At 41.1% G+C, this 9,613-nt stretch overlaps 1 long non-coding RNA gene across 1 annotated transcript; it reads left to right on the top strand.

Annotated features, from left to right (window-relative positions):
* The first annotated feature begins 6,398 nt into the window (after positions 1–6,398).
* LOC138512917 (uncharacterized) lies at positions 6,399–7,506 on the top strand. The gene is made up of 3 exons (XR_011281613.1): positions 6,399–6,519; positions 6,626–6,720; positions 7,229–7,506. It is a non-coding gene; the product is annotated as an uncharacterized lncRNA (long non-coding RNA).
* Positions 7,507–9,613: the final 2,107 nt, after the last annotated feature.

Raw genomic sequence — 9,613 nt, 5'->3', positions numbered from 1 at the left:
CATTGAAAACCATTCATTTCTCACACTTGACATTAGTGGCTATCTGATTTAAATTGTACCACATTGCTATACATTTGCACAATAATCTGAATATTGTTGGATAAATACACGGTTTCCATTTGGCTGTTCCACCTGCTTTACATAAAATATGCTGTTTCATTATTTGTGGACTTAATATGCAGTAATGGTACAGTTGTATCTTCTGCATGGGAGGTGCGCCATTCAAAACCCATGAAACATTCTAAAAAATGACAGAATAATTCACTTGACTTTTATAATTATTCTGTGCCATTTTCTCTTGCTTGTTCAATTAATTTATGACACATTTGGGCATTGTTTTTTTTGGAATTTGAATTTCCATGATTTGTAGGTAATGATACAGCATCTGTTGAAATGTAATTCTGCTCAGCACCTTCGGTTTTGGGTTTGTACACTGCTGTCACTCATATTGTTCCACTGAAGCAGGCACAGTTCTCCATAAATACAGATGGTGTTTTTTTACACTGGACCTTTCTCCATTTCCTGCTGTTAATTAAAATGGTTTGAGGCCCAATCTTTGGTTGAGTTCACATGGGTTTTCCAGGTATGTGTGGAACTCTATAGCATTTGGGGGGTGATGTCTTTCAAGAGATCACATAACTACTTATATCCCATAGACACACCTTATTTGGGATAGCTGGTAGCACACGTTATGAAAGAACGATGCATTATTCTGGCGACTCTCTGCTTTAAACTTGAGGAATCCCTGTTTGATTTAGGATTTTGCCTTAATGCATTCCTGCTATCACACAGTGTGAGGGATGCATTTGGGGGAAGCTCCCCCAGCCCCTGTTTAAGTAGTCAAGAAGACAGTCATCCCAGAGGTGTTGCTTGGGGGGCTGGGGGGGACTATACCCTGGTTTTTGGTTGTAGCCCCGGATAGAAACTCATGGGTTACAACCAAAAGGCTAGCTAGCCATGATTCCTAACAATCCCAACATTTTACAAATCTTGCAACACACCTGGTCCTTATTTATTTATTTATTTAACATTTATAAAGCGCTCACACAGCCCGCAGGCATTGAGGCGCTGTTACAGGAATTGTTTGTTTTTCTTAGTTGTGTAATTGTGTTATTATTATTTGTTTGTCTTAGTTACATATTTATAACGCGCTTAAACACCCAGAGGTTTCTAAGCGCGGACCCGGGGATCAAACCTGTTGTTGCTTCGTGTCGTCTTGCTTCCAAGACGCGCACACTGCTGCTGAGCTATCCTCTTTTTATTGATAGCACTCCTTGAGGCTCCCTGCAGTTGCAGGCCAAAAGTTCACCAGAATCACACCAAGTAAGTGGACAAGGAAATGTCTTCCTTGCAACTTCCAGCACACAAATCATATTGTGGAGTGGAAGCATCTAGCCTTTTTAAACTTTGAACAGGTAAAATGTTGAAGTTCTAGTCCATCCCTTGCTAATATGTCCACCCAGCTGAATTCAATAATATCAAAAAATGTCAATTTTCTCACAGGCTTCTCCTTCTGTCACTGTGAAGCCAAGACCCAACCTGTTAGGAAAGATTTCTTAATTGTGGGTAATTTTCCTTCCATGTGGCAACCCCTAAACTTTTTGCTGTTGTTTTCACCATGATCTAGACTTTGCCAGAGAAGTGCAGCCTTCTGCCGCACTCCTCTGGGCTTTCGCTCCATTCTTACGGGGAAACTGACATGCCCTTAAGACAGTCAGTACCGGGAAAAGCTGCTTTCCGTAGTTTCTTTATCATGTTGCAGCTTTCGTGCAACATGACACAAGAGGGAACTGTAAGCTAAGTTACTGCTCTCTTGGGTCTCTAGCCTTCTACAGGCCCTAGATACTCATTTTGGATTGTAACTGATCGGTGCAAGTGAATCACGGACGGGAATGGTGGCAGCGATCGTTTCTTGTGTTTTTGAGCTCCTTTTGGCGTTTTAAGCGCGTTTCTCGCGCTTAGCCCAAAATGGTGGCCTGGCTCCCAAACTGGCCAGACCACGAGGCTCCTTTGTCCTGTCCGCTGACCGTCTTGCCCCCTTCACCTTCCCCAGGTCGAGCCAACCCGGGGCCTTCCTTATTTGGGCATGTACTTTCCCGCGAAACACAGATGCTTTCGCGGGCTTCTACAGGCCTTGTGTGTGCCTCCAGGATGTGGGCTGGGATGTCTGGTCCCAATACACATCCTTGGTGCCAGAGAGTCTAGTGTGGTGTGAATGCCTGGGACCACCGTGGTCCGTGATAGGTCCACGTATGGTGTGAGTGTTTTGATGAGCGGATCTCCCATTGGGTCCCCTCCGTTTTGGCGCAAAGGGAACCGTGGATAAGAGGTGGCTGGAAACGCCACTACCATGTCGATCTCCTGAGTTCTCACGAACAACGGAATACAGGAGCCAAGTATCCTGCAACCACGAGGCTGAACCGAGGAATCGCTGGTGACCCGCTGAAGGACTGCTCCTCTGCACTGCTGTCGCTTTGTGAAACCCTTTTTACCTCTGATCGAACCAGAAGGCCTGTACTGGTACTTCGACCCTTGGAATAGCGGGAACAGCTATTCTCGGCATCTTCACCATCTCCTGCACGTAAGCCTTCAGAAGTGTCTCTGGGCCATCCAGCAGACTGACCAGCCTACCCAGGAGTCTTGCTCTGTAAGCGCCGCCAGGTTGTGTTGTATTTCGAGTCCTTGTCACTCTCACACGATTCGTACACTTAGCATTCCCAGGTCTGACGTGAGTAGTGTACATTTGGCTGAGATACACACGGCCGCTCCGTTGCCCTGCTGTGGTAACAAACTGTGCGGGTTAACTTCGTTTGGAACATCTTTAACTCAACTCTGCTGCTGCAGAATCTACACGACGATGAGACGTCCCCTGCTCCCCTGAACCTGCCAGCACTGAAACTGACGCGGAGAAGCCTGGGTCTGCTTGCATCGGGGACCGGTGAGTAGCATAGCTAGGAACTGGTCGCCCTCCTGCAAGAGCCCATAGCTTTTCCCCGCGGTGTCAAACAGTATGCCTTTCCGTACTCGCGCTCTGCTTCTGCCCACAGTGGAGGCTGCGCTTGAGTCGCGGAACTCTGTTCTTCTTCATTTGTGCACCGAACTGAACTGCCTGATTCCCTCAAAGAGACTCCTCTTTTTGCCCGTTGGCACCAGCGTGTGCAGGTACTTTTGAGCACAAGGCTCCACTCTTCGTAGGGCTTGGACTTCCTTTTAGTTAGGTGCCTCTGAAGGCGGACTGTGTCTAATCATTATTTCGCACTGCCTGCTTTCCTCCCCTTCTAGGTGGACTACACATTTCGTGCATCTAACGCTTTAGACTCGTTTGTATTTGTATATATATTGTATTGGTTTGGTATGAGTTGGTTTACTAGAGTTTTATCGTGATTTCTCGCGACGGTCATTATTGCAAAGGCCTTGGAATAAATGTGTATATATTTTTAATATAACACCTGTTTGGAGTAATTTGTAAGTGTCCTTGCTTTGTGTGCTCATTGCGGGCTTTCAGTCACCCTCACCCCTCTTGAGACCTAGTCTTGACCGCCGCGATCGCTACCCTGATTAGTCTGGCTTGTCCAGAGGTTACCTTGTTCCAAGTAATTAGGTTGGCCTTCTGAACTTCTGCGCCGCCAGGACAGAGTTCAGAAATCCGTCTTAACACAACCCATTCCTACTTTCAACCATGTCTTAGAGGGTTGTGACCTCTGCTGCCCTGGGTGTACTGCAGTCTTACCCCAAGGACCAGGAATATGGCCATCATTCTCTGACTCCATCCCAGTTACACCTGCTCTCCCCCCGCCCCCCAGGAGGGCTTCTAGATGTAAGCTATAGGGCTTGACACATCAGAGGCTGTTTGTGCCTCCCATCACACACTAGTGAACTCGAATTACAATATCTCAAATCTAGTCTGGCTAAATGGTGCCATGGTCAAACCATATGTTAGAATTACGATATTTAAGATTTTTTTTTTCTAAAAGAAGTCCGGTCAAATCAGGATCTGTTCCTGGGCCAGTCCTTTGAATCTAGTCTTGGTTTAGCTGTAAGCACGCTAAGGCTCAGTTTATTGTGACCGTAACAATAATACACAGTAACTTGTTTTCTTTAGATCTGAGCCATTCAAACACTGAGAAAATAATATTTAAGGTGATTTAGAATCAATTTACATCCCTTTAAGCACCATTACCATTCTGACAGTAGTGTAACATGCCACCACCAGGAAATACGTAGATTTATCAGTATAGTTCCAAGTATAAAAGTGGTCTTGACAGGGTTCTCCATAGCAGGTGGGATGAAGTGGTCTTAGACCACACAAACAATAACTGTTTTTTAAAAATATTTTATTTGTTGGCAGTTTAGAAAAACCTTACAAAACATCTTTATAAACATGTACAAATTAGCAAACAATGAATGATAAAAGTCAAGAGTTTACAGAATAAAATCACTCTGTATAAAGTATGAAGTAAGTCGCCTGGCTTTTGATTTACCCTATTAAACCATTAAAACCTAGCATAAAATTTATAAAAACTATCCTATTCATTGTGCAACAGAAACATTTGTGCAAAATTTGACAATGGTGCAAATTTAATAGATTCACAAGTTAAACATCGTCCTATTAACAATTGAACCCAAAATTTGATCAAAGCCAAAGTGCAGGATAAATAAAGTACATGGTGCAACATCAATGTCCGTTCGGTGTGAATTCAAACCCAGCTAGTCAAAAGGCATAACAATGAATTCCCTTTTTGATATTTTGACGTCAATGGTTTTCAAAAACCGGTTAAGTGCTAAAATGAGAGATCTATTTTCACCCACATCATTCTTATACAAAGGAGGTCGTCAACACCTTCAACTTCCATGTTCATAAATTTGGTAAGAAAAATCAGTCTTGACTCTGTAAAGTGCAGACATACTGAAACCAAATGCAATGTTTCCTTAGGTCCCTCACAATTAGGGAACCTGCATTGAAGCTCGAGTTTAGATCCTTTTTGTGTGACCTATAGGCCCCCTTTTCACATGTGTAGAATTGATTCAGTCTAAAGCACATATACAGTGTGCACACTTTAAAGCAAGGAAAATAAATTATATATGGGCTATGTGGTCCTCTTTTTCTAAAAAAAAATTGTGTACTCAGTGTATGTACTATATTTATTGCATTCCTACGTAGTACCAATCCAATCCATTGTGTATCTTTTTTTTAGCAAACGCAGGGCGAGTAGTTAGATCATTGGTCATGATACCAAGATTAGTTAGTAGCATTTGCATTTTTATACAGTATGAGGAGAAGAACTTCAAGCTATTATCTGTCATTTTGTGGAGATCCTTATATAGTGAATACTTGGACGATCCACCACTTCAGCAAAGTTGCTGAGCGTCCTCCATACATATCTGGAAGCTAGCAAGATTAAGCCAAATTCTTGGCGCACTACAGAGTTCGGAATGGATAAGGATAAACATTGTGTAGACTTCAGTAGGTGGCCTTGTAGAGTAGTTAAAAATGGTCTGATATCAATTAGACCCATATCCAACCCACATAAGAGCACAGGCTCCACTTTCAAAGTATAAATGTCACTGAGCTGTAACATTTAAAATGTACAATATTTTGAGTAAATTACTTTCATTTGTGACAATAGGTGTCTTGATTTTTCATTTAAGATAACTTTCCACATTGCAATCGAAGAGACATTACCCAAATTATATCCCAAACAAATCATGTTTGAGGGTTGTTCAATGTATATACCATTTATGGCCCATCTATAGGGTTTCAGTTACCTACCTCCTGTGAAGATCATAGTCTTTGATTAGGTAGAATTGGGTCTTAGATTGTGTTTACAAACACAAATTTCAAAAATTCATATTTTATTCTGAAGCCCAAAAGGGGTTAAATCAAACACTGTGATATCGTCTGCAAAGGCAATCCAATGCAGACAAATCAACCACAATTTAACCAGAAAAGTATTGGAGTGCAACCATAATTCATCTAAATCACACAGGTAGAGATTGAATAGTGTGGCGGCTAGGTGATAGGTGGGATAGTGATAAGAAATTACGCAAACTCGAACAGAAATGGATATATAATTTGGACTCGGTTAAACATGGTCTGAATTTATATATCGAATGGGGATTATTTTTGCATAAATAAGATACTCAAAGTTTTGGGTTTATGTATTGGGAGATGCTCATAATAATGTCATCATCTTTGCACAAATATGTTATGTTGACTGAATTCAGCTACATGTGTGTGTGAAAGCTGGTCCTGCTGTATAATGAGGCACAGCCCGTTCTATTTTTGCCTCTTTAAAAATGTCTGCAACGAGAGTTGACAGTTCCTGGCCCCTTTTGTATCCGGGCATAGGTTGTCAGAATCCGTATCACATGACATGTCTCAGGACGAATAGGCCGTGATGACGGCGAAACAAAGCATTGCTTCCTGCTTCGTTGCCGTTTTGTGATCGGAAAGTCCCAGTCTGAACGAAAGCGACGTCACGGCTGAAACAAGCTGCGCGCTGCCACTAAGATTACAAGGTAATTGGGAAACACTTGCAAGATTAATTGGGGATCCGCTTTTCTAAAAATGGACTTGTATTAGTAATCACGGCCGTGTACGTGTTTTTCTCTTTCTCTATCTCAGTACACTAGGGTCGGGCGACCACCCAACCTGGATTCCAGATCATATGTGATATGTTGCTGCGGCAGCGCAGAGACCAACAAACTTAACCAGTTTTGGTAGGTTTGAATATGCTGGATTTTGTTTTGCAGCTAGTTGGTAGTTTCAAAGTACATAATCCTTACAGCCCTTTTTGTAAAGACTGTTCCGTGTCTTGTCTCTCTCTCTTTTTAATCAAATTAATCACTGACAAAGTACAACGCCCCACGGAAGGTCTGGCGTTTTAGAAGTTGCAACTCAATAGTTTGCGAAAAAAGGAGTGTAAATAGGTATGCCGAACCTAATGGCTCTTTCTATGTCATTCAAAGACAGGCTGAACAATGTTAGCTAGAATACATAAACTCTAATGTGAAATGAAGAGTAAAATGACTTGTTTTTGTTTGCACTAAGTAGCTAACACTAGTGCAGTATGTGTGTTTGTTGGCTCAAGGATACCCACCTAAAGAGATAGAGAGGTGAAACATAGGTTCTCTACCACCAATGCATGTATACAAATTAATGACAGGCTCTCTCTGTGTGATTTGAGATTAGCTATACACTGATATAGTTTTCCTCTGTTTTTTATAGATACCTCGAGACATTGCACATTTGATTGTGTGACATTCTGTACTCTTGAATACTGTGTCCTGAAGAAAGCCTGACATACACGACCAACTAATACAAAAATAGGGACAAGTCGGTATGGGAGTAAAAATTAAGGCTGGAAACGGATTTATCCACGTCGACTCAAGGATAATGGGGATTGTTTAGCAAAATACGAACAGGCTAACTCAAAGTCACCCATGTGTTACTAACATCACAATTTTCTGTTACAAAGCATTATGTGAATGAACACAAGATCCAAATTGCAGATCAATTGTCTCTTTTATTTGTGGTTCTTTTATGTATAATGAGTTTTGCAAATGTGACCAAATGGTCTGTTTTATTACAAAATATAATAAATATATGAGATTCTTTTGTTAAAATTGAGCCTGCCATCTCTTTATATTTGCTAAAAGATTGATGGTCTGTGAATACATGGTTTTGATGTGAGACCCAGTTTTGTTGCCTCCGGTGAGGATATCGAAAGGTAGCTTGTTGGTACTCTGTGTTTCTCTCCGTATCTAGTCCTTTACCAACAAGCCCCTATTGTAAAAAAAAGAGGATTCATGCTGTAAAAGCGTTCTCATTGTTTTGTACAAGTAAGAGCGATAGGTCTATAGTTATCCGGGGATGTGCGATCACCCTTTTTATCGATAGGTACAATAATTGATGATAACCAAGTTTCAATAATCGTCTGTGTCATAGATATAAGATGAAATTTCGCTTTCAATGTAAAAGCCCATAAGCTTGGGTCGGATTTGTACACACACATGCTGGTATACCATCCAGACCAGCAGCTCTAGAGGGATTTCATTTTGAAATCGCCCACTCTGTCATGTAGGTTCCAATCGAATCTTCCCTTGAGTGACTTCAGTGGTTTTTGATAAAGATACGGCTGAATGGTGGAGGAATTTGAAGCTTCCTTACTATATGCTCTTTCCGCACCTCAGCTGAGATAGAGGAATACAATGACTCTCTATGGTGAGGATTTCTCTATTTTCTCAAAAGACCGTATTGATTTTGTGTTATGCTAACAAATATATTTTATCATTTTTTGATTATCTGTTTTATGAATATCAAACTTAATTAATTTCACTTTATTTTTATATGATTGTAAGATACATCTTTTGTTTGCTTTGTAATATGCAAGGTGCATGCCATGGGTCCTCAAGCTTCGTAGTTCTCTATTTTTCTTTTACGTTTTAGCATCTTAAGTTTTATGGCGAAGGTACACAGTTTTTTGTTGAAAAACCAATTGTTTCAATTTATCAGAAATGATATTGGTGACTATTTTGTCAGCTATTCTCGAGTTACCCTTTTCAAAAACAGCATCGCCCACTTTTTACTGCTCCTGCGAAATCATAACAGTAATTTGATGGCACAATCTAGAATTCCATCGCAATGATATTGGTAAACGATCTATTTCGAGCAGACTCAAAGCTGAATTAATACTCTGCTTCAGCAAGGGAATATTTATATTTAGCTGTATCGGTATATGATCACTAAGATTAATAGCTAGGACTATCACTGGTTCAGTAAGATTACCAACTGTTCAAGAAGCGCAGAAAAAGTCAGTTAATGAGCAAACTGAACCTCGCTTCCATGAATATTCAGGACAAGAATCTGCTATTTTAACAAACCCTATATCCCATTCTGAAAAGTAAGCAACCCATTTTCTTCCTCTTTGCTTGGGCAAAGTCACACCACAACTCTGGGGCCTTGAAGAGACCACTAGGCAATTCTCTAAGCAACTTGAATTGAAGCCCCCCCGCCACAATTATATCATAATTTACATTCTGTGTAAATGCGTTCTCCAGAATTATGTCCAATTGGTCAGAGATGTCCTCCTGAGAGATTTTGAGGGGATTCCAATAAAGACAAACTAACAAATAGTACTGTTTCTCCCTTTCTGCTGTACAAATCTCCACAGCTAGCAGATGGTCTGAACAAAATTAGTCTAGATTAAAAAATCACTGGATTTTTGACGGCCATAGCAAGACTGCCAGACGCCCACCTGTCGCCTTAGAAGCCAATGAACAGTTTGTCGTGAATCCCACCAAGTACAGTTGGTCCACCTTCATAGTTTCTTGAAGTAATATAGCGGGCAAATTCCCAGATCGAAGCGAGGCAAACCACGTTAACAAGTTGTTCAATCTGCATGGATTCCAGAAAATGATATTGAATTTATTGCACTGCTCGTACTACACCGAATTTACTGCTAATTTGGGTACAAAAATCGATTTGATTAGGGGTTCAACCCACAACCAATCTTTAATGGTGCCTGCTAGTGACAGACATTAGGATATATTATCCTTACCTGCAACTTGTTCACTAATACCGCCCGTTGTTTGCCTTTCCCCTATATCCTTT

Source organism: Ambystoma mexicanum, chromosome 12 (assembly GCF_040938575.1).
Source record: "Ambystoma mexicanum isolate Mex_15411 chromosome 12, UKY_AmexF1_1, whole genome shotgun sequence".
NCBI classification, from domain to species: domain Eukaryota; kingdom Metazoa; phylum Chordata; class Amphibia; order Caudata; family Ambystomatidae; genus Ambystoma; species Ambystoma mexicanum.
Note: the sequence above shows the minus strand (reverse complement) of the source record. Positions and strands in the feature narration are given on the sequence as shown.